At 51.1% G+C, this 19,010-nt stretch overlaps 1 protein-coding gene across 3 annotated transcripts in view; it reads left to right on the forward strand.

Moving 5' to 3' along the window:
- The first annotated feature begins 5,455 nt into the window (after positions 1-5,455).
- The window catches only part of HPCAL1 (hippocalcin like 1), a 91,515-nt gene continuing 77,960 nt past the window's right edge, over positions 5,456-19,010 (forward strand). For 2 of the 3 annotated variants that reach the window (XM_066386005.1, XM_066386003.1), the window contains exon 1: positions 6,010-6,317. The gene's annotated coding sequence lies outside the window, so the exon portion shown is untranslated. Of the gene's footprint in view, positions 5,478-6,009; positions 6,318-19,010 lie in introns of those variants that run through there. The other variant, XM_066386004.1, reaches the window with a different exon arrangement.

Here is a 19,010-nt window from a genome sequence, read left to right on the forward strand (position 1 = left end):
TTTGATTGTGGAACTTTAGTTCACCTTTTCTGCTTGGTTCACCTGGGGAACCAAGATGTTTGGATAAGTGTGCAGCGGGGCACACGCTTTTCCTGAGGCTCCTGTGTGTCTCGGGGCTTCTGAGGAGTATCTCATGGGTTTCCAGAAGAAGGATGGGAGGAAGGGCATCCCGGGCAGAGGGCACAGTGTGGGCAAAGGCCTGAAGGCAGGACTGCTATTTCGCTGACCTCTCAAGAAGATACAGGCAAATGAAATCTGTATTTATTTATTTATTTTTATAACAGCTTTCTTGAGATATAATTCACATACTATGCAGTTCACCCAGTTAAAGCACACAATTCAATGGTCTTCTTAGTATATCCACAGAGTTGTGTAACCGCCACCGTGACAGATCATAGGACATTTTCATCACCCCAAAATAGAAACCCCATATCCTGCAGGCGGCAACTCCTAGTTTACTCTTGTCTCTTCCTCCAGCCCCAGGAAACTATGAGTCTATTAAGAAAAGAAACTAAGTTTTTCATGGCATGTTTGATCTTTGCAGCTCCTAAACCTGTCTGTACAGCATAGATGCAGGTCTGTGCCAGCAATTTGATCCAGTACCTTCCCTGGGGAAGCCACTTGTTGAAAAGACTTTTCCTTTTTTTTTTGTCTTGGCACCCTTGTCAAAACCAACTGACCAAATGTGTGAGGGTTTATGATATCTGGACTTTTATTCCATTTATCTGTGTACGCATCCTTATGTCAGTGCCAGTCCGTCTTGAGACTGTAACGTCTTGAGCTCTGCAGTAACGATATAGTTCTCCCAGCTGTAAACCAGAAAGCACATTTCTTGGTTGCCTCAGAAGACTCTCAAAGTGTGGTCTCCTAACCAGCTGAGTCAGCCTCACCTGGCAACTTGGTAGAAATGCAAATTCTCAGGCAGCACCTCAGACTTTGTGACTCAGAAGCTCTGGGGGTGGGTTTTTATGAACCCTTTGGGGGATTCTGATGCACACTAAAGTTTGGGATCCACACGCTTCTATTGCCACCACCTATAAGGTGGCCACTGGCCACAGGTAGCTATTAAGTACTTGGATTACAGCTAGTCCAAACCGATAAGTGCTATGTGTATAGAACACACACTGAATTGCAAAGACTTAGAATGAAAAAATAATACAAAATGTCTCACTCATAATTTTTAGACTGACTACACATCAAAACTCTAATATTTTCTATCTATTGAATTAGGTAAAATGTATCCTTAAAATTAATTTCACCTGTGTCTTTTTACTTTAAAAATTGTGGCCCTGGCCGGTTGGCTCAGTGGTAGAGCGTCGGCCTGGCGTGCGGAAGTCCCGGGTTCGATTCCCGGCCAGGGCACACAGGAGAGGCGCCCATCTGCTTCTCCACCCCTCCCCCTCTCCTTCCTCTCTGTCTCTCTCTTTCCCTCCCGCGGCTGAGGCTCCATTGGAGCAGAGATGGCCTGGGCGCTGGGGATGGCTCCTTGGCTTCTGCCCTAGGCGCTGGAGTGGAGTGGCTCTGGTCGCAACAGAGCGACGCCCCGGAGGGGCAGAACATCGCCCCCTGGTGGGTGTGCCGGGTGGATCCCGGTCGGGCGCATGCGGGAGTCTGTCTGACTGTCTCTCCCTGTTTCCAGCTTCAGAAAAATACACACACACAAAAAAAATTGTGCCTCCTTACATGGGTGGCATTTTTTTTCTGTTAGATGGTGCTGGTTAGAAGATGAATGAAAGTCATGCAGGGCCATGGGGGGGGGTACTTCCGCCCCATGTTAGTTGTGGAACTGTTTCAGGCAGACACCTGCTCGGGGCACGCACCAATTTCTCAGGCTCTGTTTCCCAGAAGAGAAGCCATCAGGAGCCCAGCTGGAAAGGCAAGCAGCCGTTCCTGGTTCAAACTGGTTTGGAACATCGGTCAAAGCAGCTGCTTGTGTTTGGCTTTGTGTTTGGGTTTCGTAATTTAGTTTGAGCGACATGCAGCCAAACAGACTCTGGGCTGCTCCGCTTCTGGCTCAGCGACATGGAAACGGTGTCAGGCCTGGTATGTCAGACCCTGGGTTGGGGGGTTTCCATGTGGGGGGCTGGCAGACTGCTGATGAGGTACCCTCTCTTGCATGGGGCAACTGCGTTCTACATGGGTCATGTAGGACATGGACACAGGCTCCCACCCATGCAGCTGTGCAAACCAGCAACATACATCTGTCCTGTCCTAGTTCAACCCACCCTGGCCGCGTCTTGTGTAGAGACAAGACTCCTATAATACTTGCAGTCCTGGGCTGTCCTTCAATGGCATACAAAGCCATTTCCTTTCCCTGGGCATCTTTGACCCCTCTCTCCCCAGTGACCTGAGCACAGAACATTCATGAGGAAGCAACTCAGAGAGGTAGGTGTCTTGTTCAGGTGACACAGCTAAAAAGTGATCAGTCAGCCTTCAGTGAAGATGAAGGTGATGTCCTTATCATTTCTTGAGTATCTATCATGCCATAGGCCCTTTGAGTACATTGATCACCTCTTGGTTCAAGGGAGACATTAATATCCATATTTTACAAATTAGGAAATCAGAACCTTAGATTAGGGCTTGATTGGGGTTGCGGAAGAGAATGTTTCAGGCTTGCTAAAAGGAGGAGAATTTGACAATGTCCAATATTGATCACCTAAGCCTCTCAACCAACACATGGGGTAGTTTAAGAAGCCCAAACAAGGTTAAGGGAGCTCTCAAGGTCCTGATGTGACTGGCTATCCTGGCTTAAGGATGGTTGCCTTCTCACTAGGTCCTCATAGGGCTTTTGTGGACAGAGGGTGAGATCTCATCTTCTCTTTCTTTTCTTATAAATCCACCAATCCTATCAGATTAGGACCCAACCCTTATGAACTCATTTAACTGACATTAACCTCCTCCTGAAAGTCCTCACAGGCACATTGGGGGATTAGGGCTTCAATGTATGAATTTGTGGGGGGATACAGTTCAGTCCATAGCAGGGCAGCTGCTCTAGAAAAGGGACACTATAGTTTATCTTCATCCTCTAGGACTTGTAAGGATCAAGGGGGCAGGGGACCCATTAGAATGTGCCTCTGAGTCATACTTCCTGGGTGACCCATGGCCATGAACATGGGTGGATCTCAGGTATAAGCAAGATGGTCTAATGGTTCAATTTCCCCACCTCTGACACATCTATTGACTCAAGGCAGCATACAGTGGTTCTTTCTAGCATGTTCTCTGGCTGATTCCTCTGCTTCGCGCTTCAGTCTGGGGAAGGGTGGGCCTCCAGGGGTGCCTCTACCCTTAAGGGAACATCGTCTGCTCTATTCCCAGCAGGCAGCCACATTTCTCCTCTCTGTGACTACAGATAAAACGGTGACAAAATCAAAAGAGGACCTGGAAACAATCTGGCCTCCACTTCCTCAAACATTTGGGAGTGGGGGTTTGTGAGTGAGACCCATGTTTGTTTGAAAGAATCTCCCTCAAAGTTCATCAAAATACTATGAATACTTATTTTTTAAAAAATAGTATTTGTTTCCAAAGCCTGTGCAGGCCCAGCACAGCAACCCTGAGTCTGGCTTTTAGACCCAGCTGTCACTGATTCTAATATGTGACCCTGGACATTCCATTTCTCCCAGGGCAGGTGTCCTCATCTGTACAATATGGGAATAATTTTAGGACTAGTGAAAGTGGCATATGCCAAAGTGCCTAAAAAATAATGTCATAAACCTAAGTCAGATATTGTTATTATTAAGAAAAATTAGTCGTTCCTGCCTTTAGGTTTCTACAGCCATCATATGGAAGACAAATTGTGTACCTAGTATGGGACCCATTATGCGTCGAGTTGTTCCCCCATAAAGATGTTGAAGGCCTGACCCCTGGTACCTATGAATGTGACATTATTTGGAACTAGGGTATTTATAGATGATCAAGTTAGGAAGAGGTTGTATGTGTGGAGTTTTTTTTGGCTCTGATCTAATATGACTGGTGTCTTTATAAAAAGGGGAAATTTGAACAGAGATAGACACATCCAAAAGGAAGACAATGTAAAGACACAGGATGGAGACAGCCACCTACAAGCCAAGAAACACCCAAGGTTACAGAAGCTACCATACTCGCTCTTCCTTCTTGGCTTTTAAGGCCCAGAAAAATGCCCCCCTCTTCCCAGGAGCTAGGTTTGCAGGTGGTCACAGTTGAGGCCTTAGTGCCCATATTTATCAAGCTTTGTGTGGACATCTGTTGCCTTGTGACTGAGTGTGGAAGAAGGGGACCCCGTTTCTGTGGCAGAGACATCATGATGTGCTCACCAAAGTGACTTGTCTTCTCCTAGGCACACAGGAAGGCTATAATTCCCAGACCCCTCTCAACCAGGGACCTCGTGACAAATTCTGGTCAGTGAATGTAAGCAGAAGTGATGTGTGCCCACTCCTGGCTCCTAATGCCCCCTGAGGCCCTGGCTCTCCTCTTGCCATTGGCTGGAAGTTGAGGGGCCACTGGACGCTCTGGAGCCCTGAAAGAGGATGGTGTAATCTCCACACAGAAGATGTTGGGACCCCTGAATACCCGTGTGGAGTCTTCCCCACGCCCTCCAACCTGCATTGAAGTGGGGTCAGCTATGTGACCATAGCAGAACCCAAGCTCCCCTTGTAAACCTAGCATCTGCAGCCACCCGGCTGGAGGGCCTGGTCTGGGAACCTGACAAAAAGCCCCTCATCCAGAACCATGCCCTCTGTGTGGATGTGCTATGGGAAGCTCCACAATGACCTTGGCCACTGGTCTTTGCTAAGAAGGAAAGATGGCACCTCAGGTACCAGAGCTGGCTCCATATGGCACCACCACTGTCAGTGCTAGTGATGTTCATAGTCCCTCTGCCTGAGGGAGAGAGGTGTGGGCTCCACCCAATTCCCCCTGCAAGCAGCCTGTTCTGTTTCTCTCCACAGTCTCCCACGGAGTGGGAGTTCACTCACCTGTTTTTGTGGAGGAGGATTTGAGTTTTCTCCTAGAGATGCTAGAAAGATAGTTTGTCTCGCCCTACCACTATAGCCCAGCTCCATATTTCCAGCTGTTTCTGTGGTTACCTTTCTTCAGGATGTTTGGGGTGGGTAGTGGTATAGTGACGGGGGTGTGTATATATTTGCTTTCCAAAGGCCCCTATTTTCAGGAGCTGCTGGGAGAGTAGGTCCTGAGTCTTGCCCTCTTACCCAGGTGACATCGGTTTGCCTCTTCCTGAAACCCAGGAGGCCACTTGTCCCTGGGACTGAAATGTCAACCAAGCCCCTTCTTCAGCAGAGACTGAAGACCCATAGCACATTAGGGAGGGAAGGGCCGGAAGTAGCCCAGCCCTCCTCTGGTCCACTTTTTAGGAGGGGGAGCCGAGGCCAGGGAGCCTCAGAGGCTTGCTCAAAGGGTCAGCCAGGGAGCAGAGTCAAGTAGAGCCCAGCACGGGTCTCCCTCCTCCTGTCCCCGGGCAGGACGCCTTCCCTGGAGGAGGCAAGGTAAGGTTGATGGTATCCGCCCGCGGGACGGGTGGCAGCGGGTGGGAGGGATGGAGGGATGGAGGGATGGAGGGATGGGGACGCCTGGCAGGCTGCACGGGACGACTCGGCCTCTTCCCCTTCTGGGCCACCGGGGCCGCACTTCCTGCAGAGACCTCGGGAGGCGGGGGAACAGGCGCGGAGCCGGCTCTTCCTGGGCACCGCCTCCCGGCCTCTCCCACACCCGCAGGCCAGAGACCAAGGGTTTGGGAGGTGGAACCAGAGCTCGACTCCTCCCGTCACCCGAGACCCACGCGGGGGTGGGACTAGGTCAGGACTGCTGCCCCGCGGAGAGCGCGCTAAAGAGGAGCTAGGGATCTTAACGGAGCCAGGGGGCCAGAGGGGGCGTGGCCAGGGACAGAGGCGTGACCAGAGCGGCGGCCAGTGGGCGGGGGCGGGCATGGAGGCGTGGTCGAAAAGACAGGGGCGGGTCCGCAGGAAACTCGAGCGTCCGCCCCCGGCCGCACGCCCCGGCCCCGCCCCCCCTCTGCGCCCCGCCTTCGCGTCCCTTCCTTCCAGGGGCTGGCCTGCCCGCTGCGGCGTCTGCTGGCGGCGGACGGGCGGATCGGCGGACGGACGGGTGGTTCCAGCTCGCTCACTTCCTCCCTCGCTGTCGGCTTCCTTTTGTTTTTCTGGACGGCGATGAGCGCAGGGCTGGCGCGGCGGCTGCCGGCTCAAGGAGGCCCGCGCTCCTAGCCACCCTTCCCGGCCTCGGCGCGCTAGTCCCGAGCAGCGTCCGGCGCCTGTCCCAGCTCAGCGGCGCCGAACTTGGGCTCGGGAAGCCGGCAGACCGCGGAACAGGTAGGGAAGGAGCGGGAAGGGGCGGACTGTGGCGCTGCTGGGGCTGCAGGGAGTGAGGGCGTGTGCACTGGCGTCCGCTGCGCTCGGTCTCTCTACGTGTGTGTGTGTGTGTGTGTGTGTGTGTGTGTGTGTGTGTGTGTGTGTGTGTGTGTGTATGTGTATTGGGGGGTGCCTGTGTTGGTGTGGTGGAGTTGTGGGTGACTGAAGACGGTGGTGTGCCCCTGGAGTGGTGTGTCCTCGTGGGGATCCGTGCGTGCACATTTTGGTCTGCGTTTGTGGAATTGTGTGTCGCGGCCAGTTGCGGGTGGAGACCGGTGCGAGGCGGGTGTCGAGTGTGAGCGGCTGTGCGTGGGGCGGGAGTGGCGGGGTGGGCATGGGCGGTCCAGCCCCGCGCTCCGTGCCCTGTCCCAGCCGGCTCGCGCATTGCGGAGCTTCGGAGCCCCCGGGGGTCAGCTGGGATCTCGGGGGGCTGGTGCAGGTCTCCCGGGTGTAGTCAGTATTAGCCCCGCCGGGAGGCAGGTCCGCGCGGCCCACGTGGGTCTCCTTTGCGCTCTGACAGGGGGAGGGGACATGTCGGCCATTCACTTCCTCCTTCCCGGACGGAGGGGCGACGGACAAAGCCCTGATGCCGAGTTAGAAGCCCTGGCATCGCCGTGACCCGCACTGCGACCTGGGCACTTTCCTGGGTTGCGATTTGCCTCTCTACCAAATGGGGACAGTTCCTCCCGCGGGGTCTGCCGTTATAGCTAAAATGAGAACGCACTAAAGATAGCTCTTGGCCCAGTGCCTGGCGCATAGTAGGTGCCATGTTAATTGGATTGTAGTCTCTTTTTTAAATCATTTTTTCCCCTTTATCTTGGGTGGGACTCTTGCATTACCCCCTCCCCTCCCCGTCCCCCAGCGCATGTTTTGCGTCTCTCTCACGGCCCTAACTTAACCGGGAAGCACGGAGATTCGAGAAAGTTTCGGCTGCTGGGCGCAGCCTCGTCGTCGCACCTCCAGGGTGTGCGGGAGCATGCAGCGCGGGGCGCAGGCCTGTCTCCAGCCACTAAAGCTCCTGCAGCCAAGGGGAGGGCCCTGACAGCGGCTGTGAGGGGCGGGCGCCCTTTTGTTCAACAGGTGCCTAGTCCCGGGGCATGCAGCTCCTGGAGTATGAGAGCAGCGGGATGAAAGTGGCGCTCTCCGCAGGGAGGGATCTCAGGCTCCCAGGGCATCCCGGCCTACCGGCCTGGTTCCCCCTAGAGGAGGGTGTTTGCCAGGATACGAGTCCTGCTTTGGGCCTCTTCGTTGGGCACCTTCTGCCGCAACCCCCACCCCCATCCCAATCCCTCCCATCAGCCTCACGCAGGGGCTGGGGATCTGCGTGGGATCCTGCATCCTAGTTCCACACAGTAATTCTAAAAATGTTTAGTTTTGAAACCTGCCACCTGTAACATTGGAGTGCAGTGAATGTACGCCCTGCTCTCACCATGATGCACTCTGGGAGAGTCCTGCCAACAGCACCAAAGCGCTTGCTCAGACCCAGCAGGGCCATCTGGCCCCGGCTGCCTGGCCACCTTGTGCCAGGGCCAGTGATTCCTTCCTTCTGCTTCCATGGTTTCTTCCTCTCAGGACCCTGCCCGGTCTGAACAACAGATAACCTTTCACCAAGGGAGCAGCCACCTTCACCGTGCATGAGGCTCCTAAATGGAACTGGGAAGGAAATGGGCAAGGGTGTGGGGATGGTGGTGGAGGCTGCCTCTGGCTATGGGCTGTGCTTCCAAGTGGCAGGTGCTCCGGATAGTGTTCTCAGGGAAGCTGGAATCCTCTGCAGGCTTTTATGACATAGCTGCAAAAAGTTCTGGTTTGGTTCCTCGTCCACCAGGATGGTGGAGACCTCAGCGGTGATGGCATGTCAGAGGGAACCAAATAAGCTTAAGTTTTTATCGCGCTTGATGTCAGGGTCACACTTAGGATGCAACCTGTTTCGTAAATGGTTTTATATTCTAGGAGAGAGGGGCTTTTGATCTGAATTGTACTCTTTTCCCCGTAATCAGATTCAATAATAATATATTTTAAAAACCTGTCTGGCTTTCTCAGAAGGCAGACCAGGAGCCTCGGTTATTATTTTTTCTTCCTCTGGTTAAAACCAGCCAGCCCTTTGTCTCAAGCAAACTGGTGTTTTGGCTCCAGATCTATTTCTGTTTCACTTTTGAAAGTACCTGTAATTACTGAGCTCTTGAGGTTTTACTGAATAATGTGCCAGAGGGAAGGCCCAGGGGTTCTGCCTCTCCCTCACTGTGGGATGTGCCCAGCCCTTGCCTGGCCTGCACCCTTTGGGTTCCACGTTGACGCTTTTTATAAGGTGGAATATAGATGTCAAGGTGCGGTAATTATTTGGGAGACTTGGCATTGGGAATCAGACCATTCGACTTTGAGAAACAAGAATAAGTCAAAACCCCAGAAAAAGAGAGATTTGCCCCAACTCTGGCCAACATTCCCAACCATCCCTCCGAGGGAGAGACTCTAGGAGAGAAATAAAAGCTTGGACAGATTCCTTTAGAATTTATCTAAATGCCCCCTTCTGACCACAGGGCTGTGCAGAATGGGAAACACAAGAGGGACCAGGAGCGGACTCCCCTGGAACAGACACCCAGCTGTACTCTGCCTGGCGCTGCCGTGGAGTTCCATCCAGTGAAGCGGGGGTGTTACCGCCCAGGGCTGCACCCACTGCCTTCAGGGCCTCACATGCACAGCTCCAACGGCTGCTGTTCACATAAAATACCATGTGGAGTGTTTGGCATCAGGGCAGTCTGTCTCCCCATTACTCTTACAGTCCTCCTCCCAAACGTATTCTGAGACCTTGTATTGCCACTCATCATAGTGGTAGTGTCAAGTTCATAGCACCAATTTAGGAACCAGTGATGATCCAGGATACTATAAGGAATCCCAGAGTTGATCTGGCACCAAAGAGGAAGCTACTTGGCAGCAGAAATGTTATCTAGAACAGGATCAGGTTTGTATTAGAATTTAGCATTCCAGCCAGCCCTAAATCATGCTTGTTTGTTGTGGGATAATGCTACCAATTTATGAGTCGCCTGTCCAGACTTGACGGGGTATTATGTGTCTCTCACTAGCTTGCAGCACCTGATGTCATTGTGCTTGGGGAAGGGGAGGGCACCATAGACTTGCATCGTGCTCTGCTGGGAGACCCATCACTAGCCACCCTCTTACTGGGTTTCTTTAGTGTTTTCATGCCCACATATAAGGCTGCACATTTGTGTGTCTCATGTGGCCCTTTGGGTTGGGTTTCTAATTAGGGGATGACAGAGGTCACAGAACTGGCTAAGGGGGTCTTGGGGCCACTTGCTGCATGGTGGAAAAAGTGTTTCTTTCAAGTCACTTTTCACTGAAAAGGTTGGAATCTAGTGTTATCTTCCACGGCTTTAAATGTGGGACTTAATGTATTTCAGGCAATCAATACAGTTTGACAGGTGGAACATTTCTTAGGCACTGATGAGCAAGGTGCAAGTCTAAAGAATTTTTTTTAAACATCTGAAAAGCACAGTAAATCCTTTACAAGAGCCCTACCTTGGCTATGGCCTTTCAAGTATAATTGAATTTTTGAGGCAAAGCTTTATATCTCCGCATTTATGAGGCATGACTAACTAAAGACACCTTCCTGCTCTCTTTCCTGCTGCAGCCCTTCCCTGCCTACATCAGGGCAGCAAAGATACCTTTTTGGGGGCTATTTTCATGTCCCTTTATAAGCCAAGTGCACTCACCATGCCTGCTAATCCGCGGCTGTGTTTTTCTGGTATTTGTTCCTTTTTAACACTCAGAGGTGCAGCCTAGGGTGGCAGGAAGCCAGAATTCTCAGGAAACCTGCCAGCATCAGCCTCTCCTGCCTCATTGGATGAGAAGTCGGAGGCATGAGGGCTGGGTCTCTGACCCTTGGCTAAGAAACACTCAGATGGTCAAATGCTTGCTTCGTGGATAAAGCCACCATGATCCTGAAGACAGGGGGAAGGCTTTGAGGGATGTGTGGTTCCCTCCTGGAAGTCTTCCCTGATTGCCTCCACACCCTGTTACCCTAGCCAGGCTCTTCCCTGGCTCTGTGTGCCCTTTAGCCAGGGAGGGGCCCCTGAGTTAGGCGCTGTGCTCGGTGCTCAGGTGGGTAAACCTGAGCTCTCTCAATGCTCAGACCCAGTGCGGCCCTTCAGAACAAACCAGAGCAGAGCCCCAAACTGCACCCCAGCACTGAAACCCGCCCTCCGCCTGTCATGGTGGACCGCTCTCATCTATTCTCTCCTTGCAGCTAAGGACCTCAGGAGTGTTTGGTGTTCTTGCTTCCACTTTCTGCTTACATCTAATGGGCGAGTAGTCACTGCCCTGCCCCACCTCCCACTCTTGCCTCCTCACTGTGCCCCCACCCACACATCCCCTCTTCCAGGAGCTGAGCTTTCCCACCTGTCCCTGTGGTCAGGTTCGTGTTTGGAACAGGTTTGGTCATCTCTCTCTCTGCCCTGCCACCTCCCAGTCCACGTTCTTCCTCAGTCAGTGTTCCTCTGATGCGGCTGTGTGTCTTGCACCTTCTGGGCTGTTTGGAAAGCTGGGCTCAGGCCTCCTCCTGGCTGCGGTGGGATCAGTCTCAGACTCGGGGTGTGGAAAGGGGCTAACAGGCCGCGGGGCATGCAGGTGCAAGAGGGCAGTGTTCACCCCTGGACGGCCAGGGGCTCTGGGAGGTAGGTTGGCTACGCTGCCATCTGGGATCTGGGATGCGTGCAGGTGTCAGGGAAGGAGTGGGGACAATGGCTGCAGGTGGGACCGTGCTTATTTCTCTCCCCCCAGATTTTTTTATCTGCTTAACTCCCACTTATCTTTGAAATTTTTTTTAACTAACAGCTTTATTGAGATATAACTTGTATATCATGAAGTGTACCCCCTTCAGGTGTACAGTTCAGTCCTTTTCATAGATTCCCCCAGGTGTGCAGCCGTCACCATGACCCCATTTTAGAACACTTCCATCACCTCAGAAGCTCTCTGGGCTCATTGCTGGCCCTGTTTGTCCCCAGCCCCAGCCCTAGCCCCAGCCCCAGCCCCAGGCAACTGCCAGTGTGCTTTCTGTCTCTCTGGGTTTGCCTTTCTTAATACCTCTCCTTGGATAGGTTTGGCTCGGGGCCCCTTCCAGAGGCTTCCAGGTAGAATTGATTGCTCCCTCCGCACAGATGAAGTGGCTGTGTCCTGGCTCCCTGGGGGAAGGAGAGCTCTGTGATACCATGCTGGTCCCTCTGGCTCTCATCCCTCCGCAGCCCGGCACCAGTCACCTGCCCTGCGCCCAGGCTTGCTGGCTGGGCCACTCAGGTTGCTTTCCTCATGGTTCTTTTGTGGCTCCTGAGTGTCCAGCTTAGTGCTGGAATGTGCAGTGCAGAGCGAGTCTTTGCGACGTGGGGCCCTGCGGCACCCCATCACCTTGTTTCAGCAAGAACACCTGAGGCAAACGGGATCCAGCCTGTTTTTTCCATGAGAATGGCGAGGATGCCCGAGCACAGTAGCCCAGAGCCATGGGCAGAAATTAGAGAACCGAGAGCTAAGCCGGGTCGGTTCGAGTCCATCTCTGCTGGGTCGTGGACAGGCTGGGTGATGCTTCCTGAGCCCGTGTTTGCTCAGGTGCACAGAGGGTTCTAGGCCCGCCTCAGACAGCCCCTGAGACTGGGGTGAGGGTGTCCCGCTGAGCCTGGCTGCTAACAGGTCTGCAGTAGAAGGTGGTGGCTGCTGTTGACTGTTTAAATGTGCTTGGGGAGCAGTACATCCTCTGCTGCTAAGTTTTTATTTTTTCAAATTCAGGGTTTTTTACGCATATTTGGACCCAGACTGTAGTAGCAAGGCATCTGGTGTGAGAGCTTGTGATGTGAATGTGTGTGTGAAGACTCTTGGAAGGAGGCCAATGAGGGTCATGATTTGCAGTTTGGGGAGCTGCCATTTTGGGTTGTCTCAGCTCACACCTTTTGAGAAGCCTCTCTCCTCCTGGACAAAGCCGCAGTGACCCTGAACTTGGGGCGAGGAGCGTGCACAGAGAGACCAGACATAAGGAGGCGCAGACCCCTAATCCCTCCCCCCTGAGCGGCTGGAAAATGTTTATTGGGGTTGGGTGTGTGCATGCCCGTGGGCCGGTGGGCGATGGGGCTGCTGGGAAGCGGCAGAGTTGCTCGTCTATGCGGCTGTGTTCCGATCACAGTGTTCCCCCTGCCCTCCAGCCACGAAATGCTCAGGTCTCTGCTTCCTTCCTGTGCATTTAGCTGGTGTTTCCAGAAAACGGGATTGGTGGCTGCTCCCCACCCTTCCCTCTCACTCCCATCCTTTCTCCCTGCTGCACTGTAATCCATTTTTGGAGGGAAGTGAGAACCTCTCAAAATCTATCACTAGGGTTTAAAAAAAATTTTTTTTTCAACAGGGTACAGCTTTCTGTATTTATATGCATGGCTGGAGAGTCACTCCTGGCAGAATGAGCGTGGGGCAGAGCGTGGGATGGCCAGAAGAGCCTGCCCTGATGTGGGGACTGAGGCGGTTGTGGGTGGGCAGGACTGTGACTCTCTCCCTCCCTCTCTCCCTCGCCTTCCCCCCCTCCCCTCACCAGCGTGGGGTGGCCATGGCAGGAACCAGGCTTTATTAAAAATCCTTCAGTTGGACGGTGCCAATCCCATGCCTGGTGACGCAGCCTGGACAGTCTAGCTCAGCTGCCAGGGGTGGGAGACAGTACGTAGCAGCCGCATCGGCGTCTTTCTGCTGGGTGTCCGCCTCCTTCCCAGTGAGTCAGGGCAGAAATGGGCCTGAGACAGAGGCTGAGGCCTTTGGCGTGTACCACCCATTCTCGTTCTCTGAGGAGTGCTTCTCCTCCTTTCTCTCTGAAGACGAGATCAAGAGTTGCTGCTGTTATTGGCATATGCTCTTGGTGCTATGCTCTCGTCTGACCTGAAAGTCACATGGCGGGGCTGACCATTGTCAGAGCTAGCTGTAAGGTGAACGCTTATGTTTTAGGGAATTATTTTTACCGTTGTTGGTGGGAGTAGGTGGGTGGGGGCAGAGAGATGTAGCACAGGTAAGAAATTACAGTTTCTTTCTGCAAGGGACCCCATACACTGCAAAGGTCTCACTGTGGCCCATAGCTCCTTCTCTCTGTCTTGTCCTGGGCCGATTGCTGACTTCCCACTACAACCACCTCCTCATCTTCATCCTTATTCTCATCATCACCACCACCATCACCATTACCATCATCACCATCACAACTCTTATCTTCATCACTATCACCCTGAGCACCACTACCATCATCATCATCACGTCTCAGCTTTGCTTTCCAACCTTTGGGCCACTGTTTTCTGTAGCCCGTTTCTGCTGAATTAGCCGTGTGTGTGTGTGTCCATATATATATATATATATATATATATATATATATATATATATATATTAAACCAAGGGTGGGATGGAAGGGAAACACTACTGTTAGGGAGGTAATGAAAGGAGTTAGGACACGATGATTAGTAGGGTTAGGGAACCTGAAAGGGTGGATCATTGAATGTTACTCGAGCGTGACCTCATGAGAATAATCGGAAAGGCCTGACCAGGCGGTGGCGCAGTGGATAGAGAATAATCAGAAAGATTCTTGGAAAATCTGAGCTGTGGTGGTTAATTTTATCTGTCGACCCTGACTGGGCTAAGGGATGCCCAGAGAGCTGGGGAAACATTATTCATGAGTGCATCTGTGAGGGCATCCTGGAAAGAAATGAGCATTTGAAGCAGCAGACTGAGTAAAGAAGACCACATGTACCAGTGCGGGTGGGCACTATCCAATGTGTTGAGGGCCTGAGGAGAACAAGACAGAGGGAGCGGGATGTAGCTCTGTCTTGACGGGGCCTGGTTTGCAGACCTGAATGAGTGTCAGGCGTTAGTGCTGTTCTTTTCGCTCATTGCTGATTGGCAACTGTTTTTTTTGTTTGTTTTTTTTTTTAATTTTTTTTTTGCATTTTTCTGAAGCTGGAAACAGGGAGAGACAGTCAGACAGACTCCCGCATGCGCCCGACCAGGATCCACCGGGCACACCCACCATGGGGCGACGCTCTGCCCACCAGGGGGCGATGCTCTGCCCATCCTGGGCGTCGCCATGTTGCGACCAGAGCCACTCTAGCGCCTGAGGCAGAGGCCACAGAGCCATCCCCAGAAGAGAGAGACAGAGAGGAAGGCGCGGCGGAGGGGTGGAGAAGCAAATGGGCGCTTCTCCTGTGTGCCCCGGCCGGGAATCGAACCCGGGTCCTCCGCACGCTAGGCCGACACTCTACCACTGAGCCAACCGGCCAGGGCTGATTGGCAACTGTTTTACGTAGGCATTAAAATTGTAGGACAGTGGTCTGGGAGCCATCAGGCTTGATGGGTTGGTGGAATGACCCTCAGCCCATTATTCATATCTGGCTTTAACTAGGCATGGGTGGCGTTTTATCTCCAGATCACAGTTTTCTCATTTGTCACATGGAGCTCAGGGCTAGATAACCTCTAAATTCTGTCCGCTGTACAACTCAGGACAAATGTTTAAAAACGTACACTTACACTTGAGTTGTAGGGTGCATCCAACCTAAAGCACAGAGAGAATTTTCATAGCTAAACTGACTGCAAAAAACAACAACCCCCAAACAAAAAACACTGAACCTCTTAGAAAGCACACATGCTTTAGCAACTGCCATCGTAAGAGCGGGCATTCCCTGTTCAGAAGAAACTACTAATATTGAGGAACAAATTTGTGGAGCTCAGATTAGATGGAAGGGGCCAGTCCTGAAGTCAGGGAAGTAAACTCTGTGTGTTTTATCCGCCCATCCATCGATGCTGTACGTTTTCATGGTGCTCTGGGTTAAGGAATCTGAGATCAAGAAGATGGGCTCGTGGTGCAGAGGAGGTGAGTGCTTTCTGTGGGGTGTTTGCTGTGGAGCGTAGGAGGAGGCTGGCAGTTGATCTAACTTCTTAGACTTGAGACCCTGTGCTTCCTGTAGAAGCTGCTTACTGTTCCTTTAAGAGGACACTAGCAGGAAACGCCACTGCAGAGGGTGGTGCCCTCCTCATTGTAATGATGCAAGTCTGTTCTTTCTGGTAGGTCTCACCCTGATGACCTGAGACACTGGTGGACTGAACTTCTTGTTTTGACTCCTTGTGAATAAGAGAGAAGTCAGGACTAGGGAATATTGTAGAAGACAAATACCGCGTTATTCTCAGACAAAAGTATAAGTATTCATGCAAACTCCTGACCAGATTTCACCTCACATTGGCCTTTTTTTTTTTTTTTTTTTTTTTTTTTTTTTTGTATTTTTCTGAAGCTGGAAACGGGGAGAGACAGTCAGACAAACTCCCGCATGCGCCTGACTGGGATCCACCCGGCATGCCCACTAGGGGGGCGACGCTCTGCCCCTCCGGGGCGTCGCTCTGTTGCGACCAGAGCCACTCTAGCGCCTGGGGCAGAGGCCAAGGAGCCATCCCCAGTGCCCGGGCCATCTTTGCTCCAATGGAGCCTTGGCTGCGAGAGGGGAAGAGAGAGACAGAGAGGAAGGAGAGGGGGAGGGGTGGAGAAGCAGATGGGTGCTTCTCCTGTGTGCCCTAGCCGGGAATAGAACCCAGGACCCCTGCACGCCAGGCCGACGCTCTACTACTGAGCCAACCGGCCAGGGCCCTTTTTTTTTTTTTTTTTTTTTTAATAAATTACTAAGAATTCTTGGACATGAGTATATTTTTCATAGTAAGCTAGTAGATATTTGCTGAAGGAGTTGAACACAAGCAATGGAAGCATTTCTTCTAAATATAGGAGAAGCAAGATATACAGACAGTTTCATTTCAATTCTGTTTGGGAGAGAAAATGGATGGGAAGGAACTGTTCTAAACCACCAACATCGGTTAAGTCTGATGGGATCATGAGTGGTTTGTCTTTCTTGCTTTTTGTGTATTTCTCTAATTTCTAAATTTTCACCAATGGGCATGCATTACTTTTGCAATTAGAGGGGGTAAAAAAGCTTTTAAAAGGAACCCAAGAACACATTCTTCTGATAACCTTGTTTACTCTCCATTTGCTCAGCAAACTCTTCTTACAGTCAGACTGGCTGGAACCCACTGATTCCATACTTCCATGTGATGATTTGAATTAATAGAAATTTATTATAATGCATCATTAGAATTTTTTCTTTTGGCATCATTAGAATTTGTTAATTGCATCTAAATTCAATACTGGGTAACTCTATTAACAGGGATAGGAAGAAAGGGTAGGGTTAGTACTGTGTGTCTTCCTTTTTTTTTTTTTATAAATAAATTTTTATTTTAATGGGGTGACATCAATAAATCAGGGTACATATATTCAAAGAAAACATTTCCAGGTTATCTTGTCATTCAGTTCTGCTGCATACCCATCACCAAAAGAGAGATCGTCCTCCGTCACCCTCTATCCAGTTTTTTTTGTACCCCTCCCCCTCCCCTTCTCCCCCCCCCCCCCCCCCCCCCCCGTAACCACCACACTCCTGTCCATGCCTCTTAGTCTCGCTTTTATGTCCCACCAATGTATGGAATCCTGCAGTTCTTGTTTTTTTCTGATTCGCTTATTTCACTCTGCATAATGTTATCAAGATTCCACCATTCTGCTGTAAGTGATCCGATGTCATCATTTCTTCTAGCTGAATAGTATACCATGGTGTATATGTGCCCCATCTTCTTTATCCAGTCTTCTATGTGTGTCTTCGTGTGTGTGTGTGTGTGTGTGTGTGTGTGTGTGCGCGCTCAAATGTGGGCGTTTTCTTTGTTTCATGACCTGGACGGAGCCTTCGTGTCTCTGCTGTGTTAACCTTGGGTGTTTCCACGAGGTGACCAGCCACAGCTTCCCCTGCCTCAGTGTTCATGCTGTGGTCCTATTCCAGGAGTGATGTCCTCATTGTTCATCTATCAGGCTGATGCTCTTAGCTCCCTTTTTGTCTATTTTCTATTTTTTTTTAAATTTTTTATTTTTATGGAATCCAGAGAGAGGAAGGGTGGTAAGGGGGAGACAGAAGCATCAATCTGTTTCTGTATGTGCCCTAGTCAAGGACTGAACCAGCCACCTCTGCATTGCATGACAATGCTTCAGCCAAGTGAGCCATCGAGCCAGGACTCTTAGCTCCCTTTTTGAAAAGAACTCTTTCTGTTCCCCATCCCTGCCCTTCTTTCTGACCCCCTGAGAGTGTGATGGCCGGTCTTTAGCTCCTGCGGGTTGGAGGACCCTTGGGGGTGGTCCTTCTCCCATCCCTGCGCTGCTTCTGACCTTGAGTTGCTGTTGGGCTGACATGGAGCTGGTCTTTGGGTTGACTTTGGGCTGATGTTGGGTTTGACTATCTTTATTTACTGGGTGGTGAGCAGAGCCATCTGAGTGCTTGTGAGAGCCATTCCTGATTTTCGGTGGCATCCCTCCAAAGGGTTCTTATGCTGTTATTCCTGTCGTTTTCCAGAGTTTAATCTGTCTGAGTCCAGGGTATTGAGGCAGCAGCAGAGAGTTATGAAAACGAGGCCAGCCATCAGAGAAATTGGCTGATAGGAAAGATTAATTTCAGGGTAACTGGAGGAGAGAGATGCTTGGGGACCGGGCTGTATCTCCAGGCAAATAATATTGCCATAAAATATGAAAACCAGAGGTGGCCTGTGCTACTAGCTCAGGGATTGCTTATAGCTTCTTGGATTAGAAAAAAAATTAAAAACATCCCATCTTTATAGTTTACTGTTCATATCTATGGTCTTAAGAAAAGAAATAGAATTGCTAGCAAAATTCCATACACATCTGGTAAATTATTGCAGGACCTCTGTCATAAGGAAACCATGTTTTAAAAAATTAGTATGGCTCCAGTGTTCAGAAACTGTTATTTTCAAAAGCCGGGCGCTCAGGTTATTGTAGGATTCCATGTAGACATAGGAAAGAAGTTCCTATGGGAACAGGTAAGTTACCATGGAGCCCAGATGTGTCCCTGTGGGGTCCTGAGTCCCCCAGTTGCCCTGGAAGAGGAATACACCCCCCCCCTTTCCGTGGTATATCTGAAATTATGTGCGTGAGTTAAACTTTTCTAAACAGAGGCTACATGTTTTACTCTAGTTGACTCAGAGTGTGATTTCTGACATAATTTTGCCCTCTGCTCTGTTTGCTTAGCTATTATTGCCACATTACCCCACCTTTCTTGTCAGAACACATAGTGCATTGAGGGAACGCCTATCCAGTTTGGGGGCGGCGGTGGCCAACACAGATCACGGTGCACAGAGATGTGTTGTAGAATTGGGTACCTGCACCTGTGTAGTTATGTTATCCAGCGTCACCCCAATACATTCAGTTAAAAAATAAATAAAAGCAACCAGAACAAAATCTTTTAATAGAGCCAGGACTGTTCTCTCTAGTGTGTGTGATGATGATCCCGGGTAATTCAGCAGTTATATAGTGTAGGCCATGCCTGCTTCAGGCCCTGGGGAGACTCCATGAACGAGGTGATTAGGGACGTTGGGGGTTGGAGGACCCTTGGGGGGTCCTGCTGGAGCTGATAGTATGGTTGTGACCCAAGCAAGAGAGCAGAACCCTAGGAGGGGCTGTGGGCTGACCTACTCATGGCTGACATCACCAGTTGCACCATGGCTGAGAATCCCCCTCACTGCCCTGTGGGGTGAATGGGCCAGGGCCTCGTTGGA

This window comes from Saccopteryx leptura, chromosome 5, assembly GCF_036850995.1.
Source record: "Saccopteryx leptura isolate mSacLep1 chromosome 5, mSacLep1_pri_phased_curated, whole genome shotgun sequence".
In the NCBI taxonomy this organism is placed as follows: Eukaryota; Metazoa; Chordata; class Mammalia; order Chiroptera; family Emballonuridae; genus Saccopteryx; species Saccopteryx leptura.